This window comes from Plecotus auritus (assembly GCF_963455305.1).
Source record: "Plecotus auritus genome assembly, chromosome: X".
Taxonomy (NCBI): Eukaryota; Metazoa; Chordata; class Mammalia; order Chiroptera; family Vespertilionidae; genus Plecotus; species Plecotus auritus.
Genome location: NC_137784.1, coordinates 79,685,835 through 79,702,917, shown reverse-complemented (window position 1 = coordinate 79,702,917; position 17,083 = coordinate 79,685,835).

The following is a 17,083-nucleotide window of genomic DNA, read 5'->3' as shown; positions in this document are numbered from 1 at the left end:
AAGGAGATCCCAAGAGCACACTCCAGCAAGCATATGAGTGCAAGAGCGCTCTCTAGTGTTTCTTCTTATAAGGGCACTACATCCTAACTGATCAAGATCTCATTCAACCTTAATTACTTCCTTATAGGCTGTTAGGGCTTCAATATGTGAATGGGGGGGGGGTGCACGATTCAGTCCTAACATTTGCCCTTAATGATATGGACTAAAACTCATACCTGGTATACCCATTTATATCCCTGATCTTATAAGTAGATAGAGATGACTAACTTCTGGTCTGATTTAATGTGAAGATGAAAAGAGGCATCCTTATCTTAAGCTATCTCCTCTATTGATCTGTCACTCGTCCCCATACCCAATATCAGAATTATTACTTCAAGTGAATGTTACATGGCTCAAAGGTCCAAGTCAAACTATAAAGCCACTAAATAGAAGAGTTGCACTTGATCCTAATGGCAGAGAAAAATGCCCTAGGTCTGGAGGGCATAATCCAATGTGTTCTTGACAGAAAATACAGTATCTCTACACTAATAAAAGAGTAAGATGCAAATTGACCGTACCTTCGCAACACCCACCAGCCAATCAGGAGTGAGTATACAAATTAACCCAACAAAGATGGTGGATTAATTTGCATACACAAGCACCCAGAGGCCGGGGGAAGGGGGGACGCTTGCATTCTGCAACGCCCCAGCCACTCCGGGCCTCTGGGCAGCGTGGGAAGGCGGAAAGGCAACTCCGGGCCAGAGAGAAAAGGCAGCTCCGGCCAGAGAGGAGGTGGTGCTGGCAGCCAGGGGAAGGAAGGCCCATTCTTGCACGAATCTTCGTGCATTGGGCCTCTAGTTTTAGATAAGAGCATAGAAGCTCAGGCAGACTGCCATTTACCCAGCTCTTTGACCTTGAACAAGTAATTAACCTCCCTGTGCCTCAGTTTCCCATCTCTAAAAATGGATAAAACATATAACCTACCTGTAAAGATTGTTAGAAAAATTAACCTAATTAATATGTACCAAGCACTTAGAACAGAGGCATTAGTCATTATTTTATCTTAAATATTTGAGGGAATATTGCATTCTACTCCAAAATGTATTCAAATTAGTTGCCACCATAAAAAATGACAGTAAAGCAATACATACCCCCTGCCACACTGCGATGTATATCCAAAATTTGCACTTTCCTTGGTTTGCAAAGCAAGAAGCCAAGGACAACCTTGGGAGATGGAGAGATACCAAGAAACAGAAGCTTGGGCAAAGAAAGGAGATCTGAGAAAAATGTGGATCTTGGAATGTTGTCCAGAAAGGTCCAGTCTAGATAAAACAACTGGGACAGGTTGGGGACAGTGTAAGGACACTGTGTGCCTGGGAAGAGAGCTGTGTTTAGAGAGTGCTGACCTTTCTTGTGAGGCCCAGTGTCTGAGTTTCTCTGTGGCAGAAAGATCCTGCTCTGCCCAAACAGCTTTCTCTGAAATATCCAGAATACTGAAGAATTTGCCAGAAAAAAAAAGGCCATTTTCTCTTTCTGGAACAAAGCGATGTGATCCAGCAATAGCAGCCAGGCGCTATTGTCCTTCATTCAGAAACAAAGGAAATTATACTTAGAAGACACAAGCCCACGTACAATAGACTAATGAGCAAAATATTTGCGAAGCTGAGTAGGCCCTGAGTATGCAAATGAATTTAATGGAAGGAAAGAAAGGATCAAAACAGCTATTCTGTTTTATTTCTCCCTGCGCTGACCAGGAGGAAACGATTTCTCAAGTGGTTAAAAAAAATGCATGACTCTATAGCTATATTGCTCCTGCTGCAAAGGCAGCCTCCACACTTAGATTTATTGTTCCTTGTCCTGAATACATGTAATTATTCTAGTTCTGGTATTATCTGTTCTGCACAAACAGCACAGTATCTTTCTGAACTTCTGTCCTGTACCACAAGGACCTACCAAAAATAATATCCACAGAATAGCAGAAAGTGAAAGGATATTTCCATGTCTGGTGCAAAATTTTCAGGGGGGAAGCTACATCCCCAACCTCTCTCTGCCCCCACTTATGCACATTGGCACACGCACGTTCATGCACACATTCACTCATTCACACATTTTTGAGAGCCATATACTTCCCTCAGGACTTGAGAAAGGAACATAATTACAGTCCCCCAAACTCCTTCCACTGCATCATGCTTGGACTGGACTGTAGGGATGTAGTCACCACCCACATGCAGCCTGGAAAGCGATAGGCTCGCCTTAGAACTGTCTTGAGAGCCATATGTGCCTTGGTTGCAAACCAACTGTGATTTCCTCCTGTGCACATGGTTCAATATATGTTTTTGTTCAGGCAGCCGTGGATGTGAAAATCATTTTTCAAAATCTCTGATCCTCAGATATACATATTTATACACATAGCAGTGCTACAGAACTTTCTATTGAGAGAGGGACATCTTGTGGATGATTTTAGAACTGAGCATTTCTATAAGGCAAGCCAGTAATAGGAAAAACACCCATGATGATAACAGCAGCCACCCTTTCTAAACACTTCCTATATGCCAGGCATGGTACTAGAACTTCACCTTGGCTATTTCAGTTAATTCTCAGAGTAAGCCTGGGAAGTAGGGGTTTGTTTTTCTCATTATGCAGACAGAAAAACTGAGGCTCAGAGAGATTAAATAACTTATCCAAAGCCTCACCTTTGGTAAATGGGAAGAGCCAGGATTCAAATTGAGGCTTTACTGGCTCAAAAGTTAACTTGCTTTCCTTATAAAACCATCACTATATTTAGCATAAGTGTGAGAATTCACACTGCATAGTTTATTGGTTAAAAGTGTGGGCTCTGGCACCGCACTGCTTGAGTTTGATTCCAACTCTGCTGAATGTCCTTGACAGGAGACATATGCAGATGACCCTGTAGGCTTATTTCCTCCCCCATTTTGGTAGTTTGACCAAGAGCTGGTTCAGCTGCACTGATTCTTACTGAAGAGAGGCAAGGCCTTTGGCCTGGTAGGTAAGGCTATTGCTATGCAGATTCTGGTGTTCCATATGCCTGTTCCCTGGTGTGGTCCTGAGGCTGGGAGATCCTTTATTATATTCCTTGTCACTTAAAAAAATAGGTGTTCCCTAGATCCTTTTAAGATAGCTTATGAATATGTAATGTTAGTTGGGGACAGAGTTCATTCTCACAGTTGTAGTACTCTCTGTCCCAAGTCTAGGGTGCTGGCCCAGGCAAGCCCCCAACTCCTGCTGGAATCTTGGCCACAATGCATACAAAACATCTATGTCCAGCCTGTCCCATGGCATGATGAGAAATCAGAGGGCTGCTTACATTCTGATGCTTCTTTGTTTATAAATACTTCCCACACAGAAACCCTAAGTTATATACGTACTGTATGGTACTAGTGATATATGTCCATGACCCCATTACACGACAAACCTTGAACATGTTATTCAACCTTCCTGTATCTTGGTTCTCTCTTCCACAAAAGGGATTACATGAATTTATCTATATTGTAAGAATTGTTAAATGAATTAATAAGTATACAAACTATACCAGAGTAAGCACTCAATAACATTAGCAATTAGTATGGCTATATTCAAAGTAGGATCTTAGAGGTCATTGAGTTCAGCCCTCTTGCTTTATAGATGAGGAAACAGAGTCCTGGAAAATAGAAGGAAAATTGAATAAATGGATATAACTAATTAGTGATAAAATGAAGACTCCAAATATTTCTCTCCTAGTCCAGTATGCTTCAAAATGTTTACATGTAAACAACTTTGTATATTGAGCTGGATATTAAACATCCTAAGAGTGTCAACTACTTAAAAGAATCCTTAATGAGACTTTTTCCAATGTTATAAGCACCTCTCACTTACCCTTCCCTCTATCCAGCCAGACCTTCCCCATCCTTAAAAGCCAAGCTCAAAATATCACCTCGAAGAAACCCTTCCTCCTTCCAGTCTTCCTCATCTCCTCTTCTCTGGATTCGTGCAGCAGTACGTGTCATCTCTGCTATACCACTTACCACTTAATGCTCTCTTGTACTCTTCTGTTATTCCATGCTGCTAATCTCATCTGTCTAGCCATACTGTAGGTTCCCCAAGGGTAGAGACCATTTCTCCTTCTTCATCTGTATTTCCATTAAGCTGAGAGTCTCTTGGTAGATGTTCATTATTTCTTCACTGATATATATATATATATATATATATATATATATATATATATATATATATATATATGTTAAGTACACCTGGGCCAAGCTACACAGAAAACTGGATGTACACCTTGCCAAAATAGACATGTGAGTCAATCAGGCACTCACTCAGGATGGTTCTTAGATACTGGGGCTGGGTTTTAGGCCACATTTATACAAGTGTCCCCCACTCACATGACAGTCCCATCTTCTGTAAATTCTGTTCATGCAATGCTTTTCAATGATTTCAAAATAAAGTGTGTCAGGCTCTGTCCCAAACAGTTTACACATATTAATTAATTCCCTAGACTAAAATACTACTATTAGCTCCATTTTACAAATGGGAAAACTGAGGCTCAGAATGGTAAATAACTTGTGCAGGATCACATAGCTAATAAGTGGAAGAATAAGAATTCAAATTCAAGGTACCTGGTTCTAGAGACCACATTTTTATCCATTCTGCTATAGAGCCTAAAGCACTATGCTATGCTTTTTATTTGGATTTGTGTAGGCATAGTCAGTTTGAGTTTGTATTTTCACACTAAGCTGGTTGTATAGCATCAGGCAAGAGAGTTTGAGTATTATTTTCCACTTGGGACAGCCACAGAGCCAGGATCACTAGACAGGGAACAAGTAGAAAGAAGTGCTGTACAGTTACTAAAACTCAGAGCTTGAAGCACATAAGGATTCTGGGACAGATTAACTGAAGGTAGTGTGAAGGTATGGCCTGGACCACCAAAGGACCATACAGCAGTAGTTCTCAAACTTGAGTGGGCTTCATAATCCCCTGGAAGATGTGTCACAGCACAGGTTGCTGGGCCGTTACCCCAGATTTTCCAATTCACTAGATCTTGAGTACCATCTGAGAATTTCCATTTCTCATCAATTCCCAAGTGATGCTAATGCTGAAGGTCCTGGGGCCACACTTTGAGAACCACTGGGGATTCCAGGTAGGAGGCAAAGCTCTAACCTATCCATGAGGATATGAGATAACTGACAACTTTCAGTTACAAGATATGGAAAGGGTGAGAAGGCACCAGCTAAGAGTTTATCCTGACATCATGTATTGGGCCTTACCTGCTTCATGACCTCTCTACTTTGTACCTGAAGGTTCTGTCCTGCTACAATTTTAAAGACAAATCCTGACTATGATTAAGATGGACTTAATTAAAGGGCTTCCTTCATCAATATTCTGGGCATTAACAACAAGTTACACTTTTAAATCAGTTTCTGTCTTAATCTCAATTCCTGTTCCTTGTAATCTAATATCACAAACATCTACAAAGGAAGTCCTTCTTTGCTAATGCCAGCCCCACCCAAGAACTGGGACTTCTATCTCTGATTCACAGCTCAGTAAAATAATGCATAAAAATATTTAGCTGAGCACAGCATGGTACAGTATAATAAGGGCTTTATAAGTGGTGTCTATTATTATTATTATTATTATTATTATTATTATTACTAGAGGCCTGGTGCACAAATTCGTGCACTAGTGGAGTCTCTCGGCCCAGCCTGTGGGATTGAGCTGAAACTGGCTCTCTGACATCCCCTGAGGGATCCCAGATTGCGAGAGGGTTCAGGCCAGGCCAAGGGACCCCACCAGTGCACGATCGAGGCTGGGGAGAGCCGTGGGAGGTTGGCCAGCCGGGGAGGGACCGCGGGAGGGCTCCAGGGCACATCCAGCCCATCTTGCTCAGTCCCAATCAGCCGGACCCCAGCAGCAAGCTAACCTACTGGTCGGAGCATCTGCCCCCTGGTAGTCAGTGCATGTCATAGTGAGCGGTTGAGTGGCCTTAACATATCATTAGCATATTATGCTTTGATTGGTTAAATGGCTGACCAGTCGACCAGACACTTAGCATATTAGGCTTTTATTATATAGGATTATTATTTTCTCAGTGTTTTTTTTTTAATATATTTTTATTGATTTCAGAGTGGAAGGGAGAGAGAGAGATAGAAACATCAATGATGAGAGAGAATCATTGATTGGCTGCCTCTTGCATGCCCCTATTGGGGATCGAGCCCACAACCCATGCATGTGCCCTTGACTGGAATCAAACCCAGGACCCTTTAGTCTGTAGGCCGACACTCTATCCACTGAGCCAAACCAGCCAGGGATTCTCAGTGTTTTGGGACTGGAATTGGCCCCTGACTTGCTATGTGATAGTCATCTTACTCTGGGTTTTAGTTGCTTTATCTCTATGAAGAAATACAAATATCTGCTCTACCCACCTCCCCAGTATGTGGTAAGAACAAAACAAACCATGCATATGCTTAGAATAAAAAGAGAAGAGCCCAATCTGAATGTCAGGTAGTAAGGAATGTTGTTACTTGACCTCTGGTAATCATTATTCTGATGAAAAATAATTTAATAAAACAGTCAACCCAGTATTGGTCAGTACCATTCCCCCTGTTATCTCCATAAATCATCTTAAGATGACAGGTTTCTGTGCTGACTTGCAACTCATTTTATGTTGCCTTTCATAGACTTCTTAATTAAAAACCTAATTAAGCTAGAGCTCCAATCCCATTTACTGAAAACTGAGCAGGAAACTTTGTTCCAACTCTGAGTAGGGGAAAGCATGCTATGAAATGTGGCTAAAGATGCAGGCAGGGGGCTAAGCAGACCATTTAGGCCCTTGCAGACCATAGCAATAATTGTCTTTATACAAAGGTCAATGGAAGCTAGTGCAGGGTCTTAATCTGAAGGAGAGAGGGGGCATTGACAACCAGGGGATAGAGTAAAACATGACTTGCTTTACTCTGAACGCTATAAGGAAAATGGATTTAAGGGAGGCAAGAGTAGAGATCAAGGGACCAGTTGGTGGCCTACTGCAATTGTCCACGTAACAGGTGTTGATGTTTTGGTCTAGAGTGACATCACTGAGGATGGACAAATTTGAGAGATCATCTAGAACAGTGGTTCTCAACCTTTCTGATGCTGCGACCCTTTAATACAGTTCCTCATGTTGTGGTGACCCCCAACCATAAAATTATTTTTGTTGTGCCCTAACCGGTTTGGCTCAGTGGATAGAGCATCGGCCTGCGGACTGAAGGGTCCCGGGTTCGATTCCGGTCAAGGGCATGTACCTTGGTTGCGGGCACATCCCCAGTAGGAGGTGTGCAGGAGGCAGCTGATCGATGTCTCTCTCTCATTGATGTTTCTAACTCTCTATCCCTCTCCCTTTCTCTCTGTAAAAAATCAATTAAAAAAATTACTTTCGTTGCTACTTCATAACTGTAATTTTGCTACTGTTATGAATCATAATGTAAATATCTGTGTTTTCTGATGGTCTTAGGCTCTACAGCAGCGGTTCTCAAAGTCTCATATTTCCCTACATGTAAATAATACATTCATTAATAAATCTAAAAGTGGTTCTCAACCTGTCTAATGTCGCGACCCACAGGTTGAGAACCGTTGCTGTAGAGCCTAAGACCATCGGAAAACACAGATATTTACATTACAATTCATAACAGTAGCAAAATTACAGTTATGAAGTAGCAACGAAAATAATTTTATGGTTGGGGGTCACCACAACATGAGGGACTGTATTAAAGGGTCGCGGCATTAGAAAGGTTGAGAACCACTAGAAGGTAAAATCAACAGGACTTGATGAGGGGTTTCATGTAGGGGGGAGGGAGAGAGAGCAAGAATGACCCCACCAGCAGCATTGGTTTTCTGGTTGGAGCACCTAGATAGATCATGAGATCTTTCACTGATATAAAAGACACTAAAAGAGAAACAGGTTGGGGCAGATGTATAGTACAATTTGGACTATGCTAAGTTTAAGGTCACTGTGAAACTCTATATCGGTGGATATACAGGGATCTAACTCAGAAAATAAAGGTCTGAACTGAAGATATATGTTCAGTATACATTCATTCTTGCCACCATCTGTTTGCCTGAATCATAATCTGGGTGAGCTGGCTGTTTCCCACTCTTAACTACACCTTTCTAGTGCCTATACCAACCAGTGTTTATATCTAACCCCAAGTGTTTGCCCTTGGCTTTCTTATTGGGGTCAGCTTTGAGCTCCAATGAATGATTTAGGTAAAAGAACACTATTAGGTACTGGGAGAAGGGAACCAACTTTTTCTGAACTCTTATTATATGCTAGGTACTATATTATGGACTATGTATATGCTATTTTATTTAATTTTCATAGCAATCTTGTTACCTCCAACCTGTAGAAGACAAAACTAAGGCTCAGAGAGCTGAAGAAATATGCTCAATGGCATACATCTTATTGCCATTCAGTTCAAAAATTCAGTTTAGCCAAGGATACAGCTTATCTAACCGTAACTCTACAAAGCACATTTTACCCAAGAATCTCAAAATCCCATTTATGTTGGTCAGGGTAATGCTAGCTGCTATAACAAATTAACCTAATGGCTTAACACAACTGAAATATATGTCTTGCTCACCTAACAGTCCAATGTGGATGCTCCTGGTCAGCAGATGACTTTTCAGATGGAACTATAGGGATCCAGGCTCCCTTACATTTGTGGCTCTTCCATCTCCAATACAATTCCAAGATCACTATGGTTGTCTGTATCAAGAAATAGAAAGAGAGGCTGTAGAATGAACACCTGCTTCTAAAAGCCACACGAGTCACTTCTGCTCACATTCCATCAGCAAATATTAGTCACGTGGCACCACCTAGAAGAAAGAGAGCTCAGAAATATAATCCCAGTGACAACTCCATAGATATGGGAAATATTAATTTCTTGGTGATTAGTCATCTTTACCATGCCATATAAGCTGGTAAGCTGACTTTGCAAATCTACATAGCCAGTAAACTTAATTGAACTTTAACCTTAGAGACAATCTACAAAATAATTTTCATTTTCAACAGTACAAGAATGAATATGGGGTTGTTTTAGAGCAGCAAATGTCCCTAAGAAGCTTTTCTGGGAATAGAACCAAAAGCCAGGTGAGCTATAGGTGCCAGTTGGCTCACCTCTCCTAGTTTGCTCTGCATCTCCTTGCTGGCAAACTCTATTAAAACACAAAGTACAGTTATTTTCAAATATAGGCTTTTGACCTCAGAGTTCCAAATCTGTCCTGAGGGGATCTAATGCCCAAATGACAGCTCAGCTAAGACAAAGAGTTTGCATCTGAAAGATACCCCTAAAAAGTTAAATTGGCACAAATTCATCTCCATCAAGATTTTGCTGCCTGAACACACACGCCAAAATAAAAATTGTTTGAGTATATTTATGCCAATCTTCTAAACTATCATAGAAAACCTCTGGGGCACAGCCATTTAATCATCCTGGAATAGAGTAACTTTTGGGGACAACATGTCTTTGGGTCTATTTCTATTCAAAATCTTAAAGTGCCTCAAGTGCCTAGCAGGCCTGATGGATTAGGTACCGAACCCTGAAGCTCTTGAGGTCAATGATTTATGGCAGCTGAAAGCGTGAAATGTCATTCTGCTGAGAGGGCCATAGAGCATTCAATCCATAGAATTAGCAGATACTTGAACACGTATTTTAGCATCAGCTGCTAGGTCCTCTAGAGATATTCAACATATCCAGATGCAAGCTTCTCAGAAAGAACCATCTAAACAGCATCCAGAGCCAAGGTTAGCTGAGCTACATATGGCATATTTCTAATGTTGCAGGAAATGAAGCAACCAATTGAGACCTTATTATAGACTAGTGGCCTAGTGCACGAAATTCGTGCACATTAAAAGGGAATTAATTAGAGGAAATATTTTAAAATTGCTATTTGCCATTTCTCTATAATAAAAGTCAGAGATGAAAGAAATTAGTAAAATGTATAGGAAAATCTTCCTCCTGTCAGAGTCTGGGGCACACCACTGGAACCAGAGTCAAGTCCCCGCCCACCCACATGCACCTCAAAATTGCATGAGACCCAGACCCAGCTGGCCTCACTCCCATCGGGCTATATCCAGACCCGGCAGGCCCAACCCCTGTCAAGCCCTGTCGGGTGGGGGGCACAGCTTGAGGTCCCCTGTCAAGCCCCACCAGGCGGGGGGCACAGCCTCAGTTCCCCTGCCCCAGCCCAGTGCCACGCAGCATCAGGTCCCTGCTGATTGCTCATTAAGGCTCATTACAGGAACTCGGCCTCCGCTGTGGGTGCAGCCATCTTGTTATGATGTGATGGTCAATTTGCATATTCCCTCTTTATTAGATATGATCCTCATTCCTCCTAAGTCTAGTGAATGAACAATGTTTGAAGAGGAAGGGAAAAACAGAAATGAATTGTCAACCCAGAATTAGTAACTACTCACAACTCTTCAAGTCATTGAAAGAAGAGCCAACTTCCATTTCTCAACTGGTCTTGGCCTAAGTGGGTCTAGCTCCTCCACATAAGCTTGAGTCTGAAATGTAAGAGCCTTGCTTATTGTGTGTTCCACTGTGTTTTCCATTAACAAACACGTCTTTGGAGGGAATCCAGGCCAATCTTTATGGGCAACTCTGTCCCTCACACTAGCATTCCTGGTCCTTTAGGTCAGCTTTGCTCCAGATTCAACTTACTTAGGCCCCTTCATTTAGCAATATGTTCTAGACTTCCCTTTTTGGCTCAATGGCACTCTCCCTCTGTTCTCTCCAGCCCAACCACAGTTCTTCACTTGGCTCTGAGCATCAGACACCACACTTTGGAGTTACTAGCCCTAGTACTGTGGGACCAACCAGCTGAGTTGTTTCCTGCACCATTTCCCACACAGAGAAGGGAAATAGACACCTTTCATCAGTACACACAGAACAATATTTCATTGAGCACTTACCATCCAGGGTTGTCAGTGGCTTCCACATCTCAGCCCCATCCCAGATGCTTGGAATAAGCATTAAACTACCTATATACTTCCCTATCCCATCTTGGCTATTCCCCAACACTAAGCCAAAGTTATCATATATATTTACAACCACTGTATTAATAACTATCTACTGATTCATAACAAATAATCCAAATCCTTGTCAGCTTAAACAACAAAAATATCACAGTTTATGAGAGTCAGGAATCCTGAAGCAGTTTAGCTGCATGGTTCTGGCTCAGGGTCTCTCTGGAGAATGGAGCTATAGGTCAACTCTACAATCATCTGAGGGTTCTGGAGAAGCTCACATTTGTGACCTTTGGGAGGAGGCTTCAGTTTCTCCCCGCAGGAGACTCTCTAGAGGACTACTCACATGACATGACAGTTGGATTCCCCCACAGCAAGTGGTCTAAAAGTCCCCATAATGGAAGACAATCCTTTCATAACTTAATCTTGGAAGTGATATTTCATCATTTCTATTCATTTGAAGCAAGGCACTAAGACCAGCCCACACTCAAGGGGAAGGAAATTAGTCTCCATCTCTCTTTTTTTTTAAAATATATTTTTTATTGATTTTTTACAGAGAGGAAGGGAGAGGGATAGAGAGCCAGAAACATCAATGAGAGAGAAACATCGATCAGCTGCCTCCTGCACATCCCCTACTGGGGACATGCCCGCAACCAAGGCACATGCCCTTGACCGGAATCGAACCCGGGACCTTTCAGTCCGCAAGCTGACGCTCTATCCACTGAGCCAAACCGGTTAGGGCAGTCTCCATCTCTTGAAGGGAGGAATATCAAAGAAGTGGAGCAGATATTATTACAACCACCATAGCCACCAAACATCTCTGGAAGAGAGGACAATATTTTCTCTGGCCCTTTTCTACCTACTTCTATTGAACAATCAGGGCACCTCCATTCTCATGGAGTGTCATAACTAGTGTCATGAGTAGTCATTAAGTGTGTATCTATTATTTTTATTCTGCCTTTTTCAATTAATATTACTTTAGATACAAATGTCTATATATCAATATATTCCCCACATTTGTCATTTTTAATAGACACAGGACATTCCATCTCATTGGTATACACTCACCTCTTGCTGACTATTTAGTTGTTCCCAGCTTTCATTGGTTATAGTAGAACTCTCATTAACATTTGTACAAATTATTTTCCTTTGTTTTAAGGTTATAAATTAATTACTTTTGTCTTAAGATTATTTCAGGTGAAATACTTTGAGCACATTTCATACTCTTAATCTATTGATACTCTGCCTACATCTAAAGAGATTCTAGAAGGCTCCCAATAAAAGCACATATACAAAAGACATGGAAACAACCGAATGTCCTTCCATAGATGATTTGGGTAAAAAAGATGTGGTACATATGTACAAGAGATAAGAAAAAAATGAAATACTCCCATTTATGACAACATGGATAGACCTTGAGAATATTATGCTAAGAGAAATAAGTCAGTCAGAAAAAGCTAAGAAACATATGATTTCAACCATATGTGGGATATAAAATAAAAACTCACAGACAGACAACAGTATGGTGGTTACCAAAGGGAAGAGGGTGGGGGGTACTAAAGAGTAAAGGGAGCCAATATATGGTGACAAAAGATTATTTGACTTTGGTTGGTGGTCACACAGATGCAATATACAGATCATGTATCATAGGATTGTACACTTGAAACCTATGTAATCTTATTAACCAATATCACCCCAGTAGAAAAAAAATTTTTTAAGAAGTGGCAGGCAGAATTACTTACATTGAATTGGACATAGGCAACTGTATGGTGGTTGACAGAGGAAAGCAGGAGTTGGGAGAAGGTAGAATAGGGTAAAAGGGGGATAGATGGCAATGGGAGGAGACTTGACTTGGTGTTGTGAACACACAATACAATATACAGATTATGTATCATAGAATTGTACACTTGAGACCTATATTATCTTATTAACCAATGTCACCCCAATAAATTTAATAAAAAATAAAAATATTTTTTAAAAGCACATGTACAATACATGGCAATATGTGCATGGACACTGATAGGACTAATAAAGTAGAGATATAACTAAAAAGGCTTATGTGAAGGCAACAGACTCTAAACCATATGATTCATGTTTTGAGATAGAATAATGATGGCTGTGATTTCAGACTTCAGTTCCTTCCTATAGTGGCCTTTGTTTCTGTCCCCACAGAGGACATTTTAAAGCCCCTAAAATAATCCTTCCCTACTCTGTCATTTAATGCAACAGAATATGGTGATGACTTGCTACCTGTGTGATCTTGAACAAGTCGCTGAACCTTAGTGTTCCTCAGTTCCCTCATATGTATAATGAGGATAATAACTTTGCCTATAATATAGGACTGTTATGAGAAGTAAGTCAGTTAATATTTTAAGGCACTTAAAACAGTGCCTAGTACATAATAAATATTATGTAAGTGTTTTGGGAATAAATAAAATAGTGAATCATATATATATATATATATATATATATATATATATATATATGACAAAGAATACGAAGAAGCAAGGGAAACACATTTAAAGCTATAAGTATGGTTCTATTTGGAGATATACATCATATGGACAAAAGATAAAAGAGCAAAAGATGACACAAATACTTTCCCTCTTGATGTAATAATGAGGCTTGAGGTTTGTGGGTAGTAGGTGTTTGTTTAGTGGTTTGGAGAGAACAACTTTGGGGTGAGGGAGTGATTCTTTTAAAAACATATATAATTCTGTTCTAAAATAAGTTATTTAGTTTTGGAAGATCTCAAATACCTTTACCCCATTCCAAAACCATTCTTCTTCCAGATTTCTAATCAAAGAGTTCCCAACGTTTTTGTGTGTTTTTTAACAAGCATTTTTTTAATCTTTATTGTTGAAAGTATTACATATGACCCCCTATTTCCCCCATTGACCTCTTCTAGCCCACTCCAATCCCCCACCCCCATCCTTCACCACCCTACTATCTGTGTCCATGGGTTATGCATATATACATACAAGTTCTTTGGTTGAGCTCTTCCCACCCAACCACCTTCCCCCACCTTCCTCTGAGATTAAACAGTCTGTTCCATGCTTCTATGTCTCTGGATCCATTTTGTTCATCAGTTTATTTTTTTCATTAGATTCCACATATGAGTGAGATCATATAATACTTGTCTTTCTCTTACTGGCTTATTTCACTTAGCATAATACTCTCCAGGTCCCTCCATGTTGTCTCAAAGGGTAAGAGAACCTTCTTTTTACTGCTGCATAGTATTCCATGGTGTAAATGCACCACAGCTTTTTTATCCACTCATCTACTCATGGGAATTTGGGCTTTTTCCAGATCTTAGCAATTGTAAATTGCACTGCTATGAACATAGGGTGCATACATTCTTTCTTATTGGTGTTTTGGGTCTTTTAGGATATATTTCTAGAAGTGGGATCACTGGGTTAAATAGCAGTTCAGCATTTAATTTTTTGAGAAAATTCCATATTGTTTTCCACAGAGGCTGCAACAGTCTGCATTTCCACCAGCAGTGTATTAGGGTTCCCTTTTCTCCACATCTTTGCCTGCACTTGTCAATTGTTTATTTGTTGATGGTAGCCATTCTGACAGGTATGAGGCGATATCTCATTGTCGTTTCAATTTGCATTTCTCTGATGATCAGTGACTTTGAGCATTTTTTCATATGTCTCTTGGCCATCTGTATGTCCACTTTGGAAAAGTACTTATTTAGGTCCTTTGCCCATTTTAACTGGATTGTTTGTCTTCCTTTTGTTAAGTTGTATGAGTTCCTTATATATTTTGAATATAAAACTTTTATCAGATGTATCATTACCAAGTATGTTCTGCCATACAGTGGACTCCTTTTTCATTTTTGTTGATGGTTTCTTTTGCTGTTCAGAAGCCTTTTTTTATTTTTATGTAGTCCCATTTGATTGTTTTCTCCTTAGTTTCCTTTGCCCTAGGAGATATGTCCGTAAACATATTGCTAAGAGAAACATCTGAGATTTTGCTGCCTATGGTTTCTTCTAGGATTTTTATGGTTACACAACTTACATTTAAGTCTTGTATCCATTTTGAGTTTATCCTTGTGTGTGGTGTAAGTTGGTGGTCTAGTTTCATTTTTTTGCATGTATCTGTCCAATTTTCCCAGCACCATTTATTGAAGAGACTGTTTTGACTCCATCTTATGTTCTTGCCTCTTGTCAAAATTAACTGAGCATAATGGTTTGGGTCAATTTCTGGGCTCTCTGTTCTGTTCCATTAATCTGTATGCTCATTCTTGTGCCAGTACCAGGCTGATTTGATTACAGCGGCTTTGTAGTATAACTTGATATCTGGTATTGTGATCTTTCCAACTTTATTCTTCTTTCTCATGATTGCTGTGGCTATTCAGAGTACTTTTTTGTTCCATATAAATTTTTGGAGTATTTGTTCTAGATCTGTGAAATATGTCGTTGGTATTTTAATAGGGATTGCATTGAATCTATAAATTGCTTTGAGTAGTATGGACATTTTAATTATGTTAATTCTACCAATTCATGAACACGGTATATTCTTTCACTTGTTTATATCTTCCTCTATATATTTTTTCAAAGTCTTATAGTTTTCTGAGTACAAGTCTTTTACCAAAGAGTTCCCAATTTTTCAAAGAGCTATTTCTTCTCCCCCCAAAAGAGATTTCCTGTCTTTTAAAAATCTGTTAAATTTCGATCTCATGCCACTACCAAAATAAATACCAGATAGATTGAACAGTAAAAGATTTTAAAATCTAGTTTAAAACTAATAGAAAATATATGTACATGTCATATAACCTCTAAACCTAGCCCCAAGGGCAGAAAATCCAAAGGAAAAACTGATTTATTAACTAAACAAATATTTATAAATTCTGTCAAAAATTTCATAAATAAAATGTAAAGGCAAAAGAAAAGATTGGAAAATATTTACAATGTGAATGTCAAAGAATTAATATATTCAATATATGTATAATGAGATCACAAAAAATCAATAATTAAAAAAATATATTCTAATAAAGAAATAAGCAAATTATATGAATAAGCATTTCACAAAAGGAGCAATGCATATGGGAAGTAAATGTTAACCTCTCCAATAATCACAGAAATGCACATTAAAGCAATAACAAAATAATGTTTTGCTTATGTAAACTGGCAAATATATTACATGTCTCACGAGAATGAGGGAGTCACATACTTTCATACCTTGCTAGTGATAGTAACCGTCACTTCTGGAGGAAAAGAAATACAGGACAAGCAAAAGCCTTTAAATACACATACTCACTGACCTACCAATTCAATTTCTAATAAATTATTGTAAAAAAATTAGCAACAATAAGCACAGGATGTTCAGTTCTGAGTATAATTTCAACAGCCATATGATGGAAGAATAGAGAAACCATTAAAGATTATATGACTGAAGAATGAGAACATATATAAAATGAATTTCCAAATTTAAAGCAAAACTATTATAAACCAGTATGTACTGGAAGGACAGGCCTTTTCAAGCTCTTGCTTAAAACCATTCAGTGCTTTTCCATTGTTCTTAGAATAAAGTTTAAAACCTTAACCTGCATAGTCTGTTCCTTGCCTTAGATTCAGCCTCATCACCACCACCACCACCAACCCCAACCCCCCCCCCACACACACACACATACAGATATAGTTCTCCTTTCCTGTTATGTTAGCCTTCTCTTGACTCTCACAATAGGAGTCAGCAAACTTTTTTTGTAAAGGGGCAGTTCATAAATAGTTTAAGTTTCACAAGGGGGGTATATGGTGTCTGTTGGAACTACTTAACTCTACAGTTGGAGCAAAAAAGCAATCATGGATAATATGTATATGAATGAGCATTCTGTCTTCACATAAAACTTTATTTACAAAAGCAGGAAATGCTCCAGCAAGTCTAGTTTGCCCACCCCTGTCCTATGATATCTTGTATTTCCTATAGTCACTGGACTTTCACATTCTATCACCTCAGCTTGAAAGGATCTTCCCATCTCAGCCTTCCCTCCCCTCCTCACTACCTATCACTCAAACTTCCTTGGCCTTAGTCCTTCCTAATCATCTTTCAGATTTCAACTCAAATGCCACTTCCTTGGGATAGCCTTCCTTGAAA